At 51.1% G+C, this 13678-nt stretch overlaps 1 protein-coding gene across 1 annotated transcript in view; it reads right to left on the bottom strand.

The window, feature by feature from the left end:
* The window catches only part of MARF1 (meiosis regulator and mRNA stability factor 1), a 587347-nt gene that overhangs the window by 244118 nt on the left and 329551 nt on the right, over nt 1–13678 (bottom strand). The window lies entirely within an intron of this gene.

Below are 13678 nucleotides of genomic sequence, written 5' to 3'. Positions count from 1 at the left end.
GGGATTCCGGATTCCGATTCCATCTGAGGAGAATCTCTTGCTGAAGAATTCGGGTATGGGACTGGGCAAATGGGACTGCTTCGAATGAAGCCACCATCAACCACAGAACCCTCATGCAAGTCCGAAGGGCAGACCAGCTGTTGGACAGTAACAACTGGACTGCTGATTGAATCTTTCGAAGTTTCCCTACCGGAAGAAACACTCTTGTCCTGACTGTGTCTAGAATTAGACCCAGATATTCGAGCCTCTGGGTGGGAACCATAAAAGACTTTTGCTGGTTCACCAGCCACCCGAATTCCTGTAAAGAAATCATAGTAATTTCTATGTTTTGTAGCAAGGTCTGAGGAGACTCTGCATGAAGCAGAAGATCGTCTAGGTAACCTAGAATCGATATACCTCTTTGGCGCAGAAGTGCCAACATTGGGGCCAACACTTTTGTGAAGACCCGCGGAGCCGTGGCGAGACCGAAAGGTAACGCCACAAACTGATAGTGGTTCTCCTCTACGGAAAAGCGTAGAAAACGCTGATGTCCTGCGAAAATGGGAATGTGAAGATAGGCGTCCTTGATGTCTATGGACGCTAGGACATCCCCTGGATGCAGGAAGGCTGCTACCGTGCGAATGGACTCCATTCTGAATCTTCTTATGTTGACGAAAGAATTGAGTGCTCTTAAGTCCAGAATTGGACGCACTTTGCCCTCTTTCCTGGGTATTGTAAACAGGTTTGAATAAAACCCTTGAAACCGTTCTGTCCAAGGAACGTGGACTACCACTCCTTGTTGTAGTAGATCTGTGACTGCTCTCCGCAGATCTTCTAGACGATCCGGAGATAGTCGGATATTGGAAGGGAAGAATCGCGCCGGTGGGAGAGATCGAAACTCGATCTTGTACCCTGACTTTATGACTTCGCAAACCCATTTGTCCGGGATTCTGGAAAGCCATGGATCCGGGAACCGGCGAAGACGTCCCCCCACCCCAGTTATGGGTGGGGGCGCACCTTCAGGTTTTGGATGGTTTATCTTCAGGTCTGGAGGGGGCGGGCTTTTGCTTGCCCGACCAACGACCCCTGACGCCTCCTGTAGGAACCTTGGAGGACTTAGTTTTTTCACCCGCTGGACGAAAAAACCTCTTGTGAGCAGAAAAAGAAGGCCCTCGTCTTTGACGAGTTCCTCTACCTTTAAAATTTTGCGGTAAAAAGGTGCTTTTTCCACCGGTGAGATCCTTAATGATCTCATCTAAGTTGGCTCCAAATAGACGTTCTCCTGAAAAGGGGATATTAGCCAATGCTTTTTTGGAACCTTGGTCGGCTATCCAACCTTTTAGCCACAGTGTACGCCTGAGAACCACTGCTGAGACTGATGCTCGCGCCATTAATGGAGTGGCGTCTAACGCCGCATCACATACAAACTGTAACCCCTGTATCATTTGTTCCAACAAATCTGATACCGCCTGAGGGACTTCTTCTAAGTCCCGGCGTAACCACTTGGTCCATTCAGTTACAGCCTGCGAAACCAGACCAATAGCAATTATTGGCCTGAAAGCTGATCCAATCAAGGAAAACATGGTGCGAGACATAGCTTCTATCTTGCGATCCACTGGATCTTTAAAAGACGGAGCGTCTTCTAAAGGAATAACCGTGGCTTTATTCAATCTAGCAATTGGTGAATCCACCACAGGTGGTTCTGTCCATTTCTTAATAAGGGTTTCCTCAAACGGATAACGCCTGTCAATGCGTTTGGAAATATTAAAAGTGCGTTTTGGCAGACGCCATTCTTCATCGATTGGATTGCCAAAACATTTGGGCAATGGAAAAACCTTTGCCACTTTGATGCGCTTTTTAGTCCCAAAAGGGATCTCAGTTTCAGCTATTTCTGATGGAATACCCTGTAACCTTAAAGTCTCTTGAACAGATACAATGAGTGCGTTTACCAACGCTTCCTCTCGGGCTATGGCAGATGCCGAAACATCCTCCTCACTGTCTGAAGAGACAGGACCCGAGACACCAATACCAGATGAAGTACCTGCAACTGCAGAAATAGGCTCAGAGTCTGAATCCGAGGTTTCAGATAATAAGGGGTTAGGCGGGGGTCGCTTTCTTGCGCCCTGTCCCTGACAAGCCACTTCCACCCGGGACACAAAAGTTTCCATAATGGCTGACAAAGATTCAATTGTCAATGGGGTGCTGGAGGATCCCGCAGACCCCTCTCGAGGGGATCCGGAGGAGATACATGAGTGGCAGGGTCCATGTTAATACAGGACACTTTTGCCAGCAATAAACAAAAAAACTTTTTTTTTTTTTTTTTTGTGTGTCTCCCCCTAGCGCAATAGCGCCCCTCAGAGTACCTGCTTCTCGATCCCAGAGAGAGAGAGAGAGGGACCCCCAAGGCTCACCAACCGATGCAGTGCAGTTTCCAACAAACTGCAGCCAGCGTCTGTCTTACACAGACTGGAAGGAGCTGTTTGCTTTTTCCCGGGCAGAAGGCGTGGCTCCGCCCCCTGTGTACGCCTTCCGGCGTTCCCAGCCCTCCACGAGGAAGCTGGGCTCACAAAACATGGCCGCCCCCATAGAAGAGACATAAGACTCCAAAAACATGGCGGCCGGCGTGACCTGAGGACATACATGCATTCGGTCTACGGCAAAATGGCGGCGGACCGCCGATATCGTCTTTCCAGCACATCCACCTGCACTCTGCTGAGAGGTGACATATGGATCTACAGAGATACACTGCACATAAGGTAGGATTATACCTCCTATGTTTGCTGTAATGTTACAGTCTGCTGGGTAGAGTGTTAGCTCTTGAACCAAGTCCACTTCCCACAAACACATGCTGTATTACAAGGGGGACTTGTAAGTGTCAGATATATACTAACCATATATGGAGGGGCCCATAATATATACTGCCTCATAAATGAGGAAAAAAGGGAACGTTTTACTCACCATACCGAACCGACAGGCACCCTCTCTTCATAATACCCTCTCCACCGAGGTGGGGGTTTGTGGACGCCTCGACTCTCTGGTCCTGGCGTCCAAGCGAGCTTTTAACTCGCGAAGTCAGTCCCTTTACTGGGACTCCGTCGCGGCCGACTCAGCGCACTGGTCTGCACGCGCTTTTAGGCAGAAACCGGGGTGACCACTGGATCTCACATCCAGCCCGTCGCCCGGCCCCGCATACTTACTTGAATATGTCGCGGCCGACCAAGCGCAATGCCTGGTCTGCACGCGCTCGTAGGCCGGCTGGGGTGACCACAAGTGTCGCCCAGTCCGGCATTTTTGCTTGAAGATCTCACAGGAAAAAAACACTGGAGAAAACTACCTAAAAAATGTCTTTTTCTTAAAGAAAAAAAGTCTTGCCAGGACCAAAAGATCCCAGCAAGGAACTTAGGTCCTTACTCCTGACTAGACAGAAAAAAACTGATTCCCTGTAGCAGAGAGAGGGAGGATATACCCTCAGGGACTGCCCCCTAGGGTGGAGCCAGAACGTTTTGTCATTCTGCCTAGTCCTACTCCTGCGGAGACAACATAACCCAGCTCTTGAGAATCAAGAAGACTACGTCTGTCAATGAGCGATAGAGAAAACCTGATGGAGTCTGCAAAAGACCTGAGACTGGGACGGAGATTTGTCTTCCAACAAGACAATGATCCAAAACAAAGCAAAATCTACAATGGAGAATCTGTGGAAAGAACTGAAAAGTGCTGTTCACAAAGGCTCTCCATCCAACCTCACTGAGCTTGAGCTGTTTTGCAAGGAGGAATGGGCAAAAATGTCAGTCTCTCGATGTGCAAAACTGATAGAGACATACCCCAAGCGACTTACAGCTGTAATCGCAGCAAAAGGTGGCGCTACAAAGTATTAACTTAAGGGGGCTAAGTAATTTTGCGCGCCTAATTTTTCAGTTTTTTGTTTAAAAAGTTTGAAATATCCAATAAATTTCGTTCCACTTCATGATTGTGTCCAACTTGTTGTTGATTCTTCACAAAAAATTACAGTTTTATATCTTTATGTTTGAAGCCTGAAATGTGGCAAAAGGTCGCAAAGTTCAAGGGGGGCGAATACCTTCGTAAGGCACTGTATAAGTAAGGGTAAAAGCGTGTGTCAGATCGCAGCAGTCCCGAGATGGAGTACAGGGGGTCCACAGAATCCTGGAGAGCCTTCGGTGCAGACAGCCAGGCCAGCTGACTGTGTGAGTACGGGCGGGTGGAGCACTGCGGCCGTGATGCAGGAACCGAACGGCGTCTGACGTCAGGGCAGGAGAAAGCAAGATGGTGGAGTAGGCTTCACAAAAGTTATAATAAATTACTATCCTGCACTATCCTGCACTTCCCTCTTTCTTTTCTGGGACAACAAAGGCAGAGAAATTTCCCTAATATTTTCAAAGGGAGGCCATTGAAGAACAGACAGAACCAAGTTCAGATCCCAGGAAGGCAAAGGGGATCTTCTTGGTGGAGCCAGGTGACGCACCCCATGAATAACGGAATTTTTGCAAAATCTTACACTAAAATTCCTTTCTCTGAGTCCTCCGACAGTCGCCGCCCACCCATACAGTCTTCACCAATGGGTATTGACCTCTTATCCACAGGAGCAAGCTAGGCATAAGACTTGTTAAAAACAAAGCAATTCACATAGACACACCTGTAGGGGGCTGTCCCACTGGTCCAATACCACCCTGCTATCAGCCTTTCCAACTCAGTTTGGTAGCAAGCAGTTAAAGTCCAAAAAACCCCAAAAGAGGGGCGGGGGCGGCGACTGTCGGAGGACTCAGAGAAAGGAATTTTACGGTAAGATTTTACAAAAATTCTTTTTTCTCTTAAGTCTTCTAACAGTCACCACCCACTCATACAGTCTTCACCAATGGGATGTCCCAAAGCAGTGTAGACATGAGGGGTGGGAAGCGCAACCCTCAAAAAGGCAACGCAGCACCCAGCTCAGAGAAAGGAACCTTATCTGAACAGAAAGTTAAACCCTCTGGGCAACCGAAAAGCTCAACTGGAGCAACAACCCAGGAAAGCAAATAACCAAGGGGAAAACTAACCCCAACAGACAGGGACCAGCAAAGCCAGGGCCCCCTCAAGGTACTGCCGCACACATAACTTTGCGGCCAAAGGAGGCATCTGCTGATGCCAAAACATCAAGTTTGTAAAATTTGGAGAAGGTGTGCACTGACGACCAAGTCGCAGCCTTGCACACCAGGGCCACCGAAGCCTGATGCCGGAAGGCCCATGACGCACTCACCGCTCTGGTAGAGTGCGCCTTGACAGGGAAGGGCGGTGCCCGTTCCTTAATCGAATAGGCCTGTACAATCGTCTGTCTGATCCATCTTGAAATGGTTGCCGCACACGCAGCCATACCCTTCCAAGGTCCCTCAGGAAGGACAAAAAGAGAATCCGACTTCCTAAAGGATTCAGTGGACGACAGGTAAACCCTGATCGCCCGGACAACATCCAAGGAATGCAAGGCAAACTCCTTAGGATGCTTGGGATTCGCACACAGCGAAGGTAAGACAATATCCTCGTTAAGGTGAAAATCAGAAACCACCTTAGGAAGTAAAGATTGGTTAGGTCGCAAGACCACCTTATCCCTATGAACTACCAGGGGAGCGGCAAGACAGGGCCGCCAACTCCGACACTCTGTGGGCAGATGTGATCGCCACCAGAAAGGCAACCTTTTGTGACAGCAGAGGCAGAGAAATTTCCCTGATGTTTTCAAAGGGAGGACGTTGCAAAACGGACAGAACCAAGTTCAAGTCCCAAGGAGGTAAAGGTGCTCTCCGAGGAGGAGCCAAATGACGCACACCTTGAATAAAGGTGCGTATCAAAGAATTTGACGACAAGGGGCGCTGAAAAAGGATCGCCAGTACAGATAACTGGCCCTAAATCGTGGTCAACGCAAGGCGCTGGTCCACACCAGATTGCAGGAAGGCTAACACCCTCGCCACCGAAAAGGAGCGAGGATGAATGCCCCTGGAATCACACCAGGCAAAATAAGCCTTCCAGGTATGGTAATAAATCTTACCGGATGAGGCCTTCCTAGCCTTGAGCAGGATAGGAATGACCGCCGATGAGAGACCCGGCTTTCAACAGCCACGCCGTTAAAGCCAGCGACCGTAAAGCAGGATGGAAGATCGGCCCCTGAGACAGCAGATCGCCTCGTAACGGGAGCCGCCACGGAGGCTCGACGACCAGTTGTATGATGTCCGCGTACCAAGACCGGTGCGGCCAGTCTGGGGCCACCAGAATCACCAACTTCGGTTCCGAGACCAACCTGCGAAGGAACCTGGACAATAACTGAATCGGAGGGAAGGCATAAATCAGGCGATACGGATTCCAAGGCACCACCAGCGCATCCGAGGCGACTGCCAGAGGATTGCGCGTTCTTGCCACAAACCTTCCCACCTTGTTGTTTAGCCGAGATGCGAACAGATCCACATCTGGGGTTCCCCATCTCGCACACAGCATCTGAAACACCTCCGGGTGTAGGGACCATTCTCCCTGGTCCAGGGTCTGGCGGCTCAGATAATCGGCCTGCCAATTCTCCACATCCGGAATGAGAACTGCCGAAATCGCCGGGACGTGCGTCTCGGCCCAAGACAGAATTTTGATCACTTCCTGGGCCGCCCGGGCACTCCTGGTGCCCCCTTGGTGATTGATGTAAGCCACCGCAGTGGCGTTGTCCATCTGGACCCGCACAGGGCGGCCCCGAAGATGATCCGACCAACGGAGCAAGCACAGTCTGATCGCTCGCAATTCCAATATGTTTATTGGCAGGGAGGATTCCTCCTCCGACCAAGTGCCCTGGGCAGACAGAATGCCCAGAACGCCACCCCAGCCTGACAGGCTGGCATCCGTGGTGATCACCGTCCACAACAATGGGCGGAAGGATTTCCCCTCCGTCAGAGCCGGGGACAGGAGCCACCAGAGAAGATCCTCTCTAAATTGGAAACTCAGATATCCTCCTTTCCAAGGATTGAGGATGCCTGTCTCACCTGGCCAAGATCTCCGCTTGAAGAGATCGCGTGTGGAACTGTGAAAACAGTATTGCCTCGAAGGCTGACACCATCAACCCCAGGGACTGCATGCAGGCCCCGAGTGACGAGGAATCCTTGTCCCGGAGGGACCTGACCTCATCCTGTAGAGTCCGGAGCTAGTCCTCCGGCAGAAAAACCTTTGCTTGGGCAGAGTCCAGGACCATTCCCAGATAAGGGAGACGAACAGAAGGGGACAAGGTCGACTTCTGAACGTTGATGGTCCACCCAAACTCTTGGAGCGTCTGAACGGTAGTTGACAGATCGCGTAAGAGACTGGGGCTGGCACTCGATCTTAACAGGAGATCGTCCAGATATCCCAAGACTGCAATCCCCTGCGCCCGCAACAGGGCCAGAACAGGAGCCAGCACTTTACACACCCTTGGAGCCGAAGCGAGACCGAAAGGTAACGCCACAAACTGATCGTGATCCTCCGCGATTGCGAATCGGAGGAACATCTGATGACCCTCGAATATGGGGATGTGTAAATACACATCCTTGAGATCGATGGAAGCCAGGAAATCTCCCGGGCTTAAGGAGGCCACCACCGAACGGAGGGATTCCATGCGGAACCTTTAAACCCGCACGAAGCGCTTCAGAGCTTTCAAGTCCAGAATCGGACGTACCTTGCCCTCCTTTCTGGGCACAGTGAACGGATTCGAGTAAAACCCCCGAAACCTGTCCCGATGAGGCACCGGGACGACCACACCCTGGGTAAGGAGATCCTGAACCGGCCGATAAAGATCGTGTAACCGATCGGGTCAAATGAAGATTTGAGTGAAAGAATCTGTCCGCTGGACGCGAAAGGAATTCGATCTTGTATCCCGATCGAATGATTTCCTGAACCCACCTGTCCGGAATCCGGAGCAGCCAAGGTTCTAGGAAATCGTGCAGACGATCCCCCACCCCGTGGAACGGGTGAGGGCGTCCCTTTGGGTTGAGGCGGAAGGACCCGCCAAGGCAGCGTGGGTGGATTTTTGCTTGCCTGCCCAGGGCTTCCGCTGACCACCCTGACCCCCAAAGGGTTTCCCCTTGTCCTGTGCCTTGAAGGGACGAAAGGACCCCTGATTCGGTTTAAAGGAAGGGCCCTGCTTACAGCGGAAAAACTTACCCTTGTGGTTCTGGGGCAGCAGAGTGCTCTTGCCCCCAGTGACCCCTTTAACCAACTCGTCCAGGGAATCCCCAAAAAGACGATTCCCCGCATAAGGGATGTCAGACACCGCGTCACACAGGTACAAAACCGCCAGACGCATCTGCTCCACCATCTCCACAGTAGTCGGAGGGGCGAAATCTGCCTCAAGAGTGCGTTTGAGCACCTGGGCCCAATCAGCCACAGCCTGAGAGACCATAACAGAGGCGAAGATGGGCTTCAGTAAGGAACCCGCCACCATATACGAGTGGCGAGTAAGAGATTCCACCCTCCTATCCGTAGGGTCCCTGAACACCGGAGAATCCTCCGAGGGCATGAGAGTGGCCTTGTTTAACCTGGACACCGTGTGATCCACTTTAGGGGACACGGTCCATCGCCAATCCGTAGGAGACGCGAAAGGGTAACGGAATTGAAACCGTTTTGGTACCACAAAAAGGCACTTTAAATTACACCATTGTTCGTTCACCATTTCGTAAAACTCAGCGGGACAAGGAAACACCTGTGCCGCTTTCCGGGTTCTGCGAGTCCCAAAGGAAGACTGCTTACCCGGTGGGTTGGGCTCATCCTCTAAATGTAGCGTCTCTTTAACAGAAGCAAAAAGTGCATACACAGCAGCGCGTTCTTTTGCCACTTCAGGGGAAGGATCATCCTCATCCTCCTCCACCACCTCCACATCAGAATGAACTGAATGGACTGAGACCCCTCAGGGGGTAAACTGTCTAGGGCAACCATATCAGACTCAGAATCAGAGGATAATGAAATCCTAGTACTTTCTAGAACCCCGCTCTGACATCAATAAATCCACCTTGGACGCTAAAGTCTCAAGTGCAGCAGCAAGAGAAGGTGAAGGTACAGGAGTACCTGAATCATTCACCAAGGCTGATGGGAGTTTGCAGTCCTGGGACTCCATGAGAAGAATACTATGGCGCTGGCCCTTTAAGAAGCGATCGCGGCGACCCACCGCAATAAGGATTACACTAAGGTACCCCCTTGAGATGGGAAAAGCACTGAAAACAGAAGAATATACCCCAAAACCAGCAAAAAGAACCCCCCCAGAAGTGTTACCACGCTGCTGAAACGATCACTGCATACAGGAAAGGAAGTGATGTCACCCTCTAGAGGCTGAACAGGATCTAGGCTAAGGGAAAATGGTTGCCAATGCATCTGAATGGGAGGCTCCGGGAAAATGGCTGCTGACCATGTGTAAAAAAAGAACACCTTGCCACACACAAGATGGTGCCCGAAGGCGCCAAAAACACTACATAGAGAGCTGCAGGAAGTGCTCACAGTGAGGCCAGAGCAGCTGCCCATACCCAAAATGGCGGACCCACGTTTTTTTTTCACCGCAGTGGTCCGCACCGCCATGTCTGCACCCCCAAACACACTGATAAAGTGGACAGGAATAGGGACCCCCACAGACCCCCCCACCCCACGGCGATACATGCGCCTAGAGGCCCCCGCAGGGTCCGGGAGGGATGCGAGCCCCGGACACAGACATGAGGGGAGAGCACAGACATCAGCAGACTGTCATCCCCAAACAGAGGCCCCACACAGAAGTTACTTACCGCTCCATATGGCGTGGGCACCTCGATATCGCGGGAACCTCCCACCCCAGATGGCGGGGGGGGGGGGCGTCAGCCGAAATGGGATGCGTCGCACGGTCAAAATCGCATGTTGAGGCATCCCGGCGAGGTAGTCACCTCGCGGGCTTTTGCCCCTGAGGACAGGGGCAGGTAGTTTGCTAGGCCAGGGCGCACGCATAGCCCGCTAAACGCTCGATGGCAGGCTGGGATTCCATAAGATCCTCTGTCCTGGAGTACCAGGACGCCCAGTCCGATTCCAAACTCAGCAAACGCTGTAGTCTTCCGAAGATCCGACTAAGCGCAGAACAAATAAAAAGCTAGTAGTGCAAAGAAAACACATTTGCAGAAAATAAAAGTAATAAAACAGAAGAATGGCTGAGACATGTAGCCCCAGCACAGGGATAGCCTTACTCCCAACTAGGCAGAAGACAAACTGAGTTGGGAAGGCTGATAGCAGGGGGGTATTGGACCAGTGGGACAACCCCCTACAGGTGTGTCTATGTAAATTTCTTTGTTTTTAACAAGTCCTATGCCTAGCTTGCTCCTGTGGATAAGAGGTCAATACCCATTGGTAAAGACTGTATGAGTGGGCGGCGACTGTCAGAGGACGTAAGAGAAAAAGGTGCGGATCAAAGAATTAGTCGCCAAGGGGCGCTGAAAGTAAATGGCTAAGGCTGACACCTGACCCTTAATCATTCCTAAAGCCAAGCGTTGCTCAACACCCTTCTGTAAGAAGGCTAAGACCCTCGCCACCGAAAAAAGAGCAAGGATTCAACTACTGCCATTCACACCAGGCAATATACATCTTCCAAGGGCGATGATAAACCTTCCTGGAAGTGGCCTTCTGAGCTCTCAACAAAGTAGGAATCACAGAATCAGAGACCCGTCCCTCAACACCTGTAAAGCAGGATGGAAGATCAGCCCTTGAGACAGCAGATCCTCTTGCAGAGGCAGCCGCCAGGAAGGCTCGACTACCATCTTTACTAGGTCTGCGTACCAAGACGGGCGTGGCCAGTTTGGGGCCACCAGAATCACCAGCACCTTTTCCACCGCCAGCCTGAGGAGGAACCGTGACAAGAGCTGAATCAGAGGAAAGGCATAAATTAGCTGATAGTGGCTCCAAGGCACCACCCAACGCGTCTGTGGCGTCAGCCAGAGGGTCTCGAGCCCGGGCCACAAACTGCCCTACCTTTTTTATCAGACGAAATGAACAGATCTACCTCCTAAGTTCCCCATTGGGCACACAGGAAGCAAAAAACCTCTGGATGCAGGGACCATTCCCCCTGATCCAGAACCTGACGACTCAGGTAATCCGCCTGCCAATTCTCCACATCTGGCATGTGAACAGCGGAGAGAGCCGGAACACGATCCGCAGCCCAAGTCAGGATCTCAGCCACTTCCCTGGCTACCCGGGGACTATTGGTGCCCCCCTGATGATTGATGTAAACCACAGCTGTGGCATTGTACCCGAGTAGCCGAGGCGTCCAATGGAGAAGGCAGAGCTTGATCGCCCTGAGCTCCACAACATTTATCAGCAAGGATGTTTCCTCCGTCTACCAAACACCCTGGACACAACGATTGTCCAGCACTCCACCCCAGCCCGACAGGCTGGCATCGGTGGTGACCACCGTACACAACAGTGGCAGAAAAGACCTGCCCTGGCTCAGAGTGGGTGACAGAAAGCACCACGAGAGCTCCAACCTTAAACAGATCATTCCGTCCAAGGACTGTGGGTCCTTGTTCCACTTGACAAGAATCCCTGTTTGTAGAGGCCTAGTGTGAAACTGAGCAAGTGGGACCGCCTCGAAGGTCGACACCATCAGCGCCAGGGACCTCATACACGTCCGCAGGGATGAGAGATCGTTGTTCATCAGTAATCTTCTCGCCCTGCAATGTCTGGAGTTTTTCCTCGGGAAGAAAGACCCTCGCCTGACAGGAGTCCAAGATCCTTCCCAAGTAGTTCAGATGCACTGACGTCAGCGCAGACTTCTGGAAGTTGATAGTCCACCTGAACTCCTGAAGTGTCCGGACCGTAAATGCCAGGTCGACCAACAGGTTGGCCGGAGAGCTTGCTCTCAACAGGAAATGGTCCAGATACCTGAGGATTACAATCCCTTTTTGCGCAGTGAAGCCAGCTCCGGGGCCAAAACCTTGAAGATTCTGGGAGCGGAAGCTAGACCAAAGGGTAATGCCACAAATTGAAAGTGCTCCTCCTACACTGTGAAACGGAGATGCCGCGGATGACCCTCGAAGATAGGGATGTGCAGATATGCATCCTTTAAATCGACGGAGGCCAAAAAATCCCCCTGATTTAGAGATGCCACCACCGACTGAACGGATTCCATCGGGTTCGAACTTCTGCACCCACACAAAGCGGTTCAGTGATTTGAGGTCCAGAATTGGACGCACCTTGCCCTCCTGGCATCGCGAACAGGTTCTAGTAAAAACCCTGAAACCTGTCCAGCTGGGGAACCAGAACAATTAAGCCTTGTGCAAGGAGATTCTGCACTGCCCCCCGAGATCCTTCACTCGATCTGGAGACAGACTGAGATTGGATGGAAAGAACCTGTCTGCTGGGCGAGACCGAAATTCGATCTTTTACCCTGAACGAATCAGTTTGTGAACCCACTTGTCTTGAATCAGAGACGTCCAGGGTTCCTGAAAGTAATGCAGACGCCCCCCCCCCACCCCTGAAACGGGTGAGGGCGTCCCTTCATGCAGGGGTGGACTTGGCTGCCGAACCAGACTGGCCGGCCTTGGGCTTACCCGACCAAACCTTCTTATTCCCTCCAGAGGCAGGTTTGCCTTTTTCTTGTGCCCCTGAGGCACAAGAAAGCCCCCTGTGAGCCTTGAAGGAAGGCCCCTGCTTACCCCGAGGTGCCCTACCTTGTGAAGATTGGGGGGAGAAGAGTACTCTTACCCCCCCCGCTGGCCCTTGATTAGCTCATCCAAAGAGTCACCAAACAGGCGTTAACCCAAAAAGGGGAGATCCATTAAGGTCTTCTTAGAAGTTTGGTCCGCTAACCAGCTCTTCAGCCATACCATGCAGCGTATGGCAATCCCCACCACAGACACTCTGGCAACCAGGAGGAGCCGCGTCCAGGGCCACATCACACAGGCACAGGTACACCAAGGCATGGGCCATCTGATCATTGAGCTCAATCAGAGTCGGGGGAACCAACTCAGCATTCAAGTTACCCCAAAGTACCTTGACCCATTCCCTAACCGTCTGGGAAACCAGGACGGACGGATGCGAATACAGGTTTAAGAATCGATCCTGCCAACAAGTGCAGGTGGCGGAAAAGGGATTCCAACCATCTGTCCATTGGGTGCTTAAACAACAGGGAGTCTTCCACTGGGACCACAGGACAAGCTTTCAGGGTATGTCCACTTCATCAAGGTCCAAGCATTACTGATTCACAAAAGTTTTAGCAGAATGGTAAAAAAAAAATCTCTAAGCCAAATGAAAAAAGGGAAAAAAAGAGAAAACCTAACAAAATGTAACTGGCAATGGTAATAAAACTAGCATAGTGAGATGAGACAGAGGGAGAGCTATACAAGGGGGTGGGAATAGTCACAGAGGGGGTCATAAAAATGTAGGATAATGAGGAAACCCATATCTAAATTTAGGTTATTTTTTGTGTCACAAAGAAGTATCATTCTTAATTCAAAAGTTTTCCTTTCCTGGATACTTCTGAAATTCTCTTTAACTGGCTTTCAGACAACCACCTAACCTCAGACATACACTAATCAGCAGGAAACTTCATTCTGATTATGAAGTCACAAATAGGAGCAAACCCTGCAATAAAAAACGCTGTAAACTGTGCAACCAGGTAAATCTGTCTAAAAGTGTCACACACACAAATGGGACCTTCAATATAACAGGATCAAACAGCTGCACCGCCAGTAATGTTGTGTACCTCATC

This window comes from Pelophylax lessonae (assembly GCF_965119305.1).
Source record: "Pelophylax lessonae genome assembly, chromosome: 6".
NCBI classification, from domain to species: Eukaryota; Metazoa; Chordata; class Amphibia; order Anura; family Ranidae; genus Pelophylax; species Pelophylax lessonae.
This window is presented reverse-complemented; position numbering and strand designations above follow the sequence as displayed.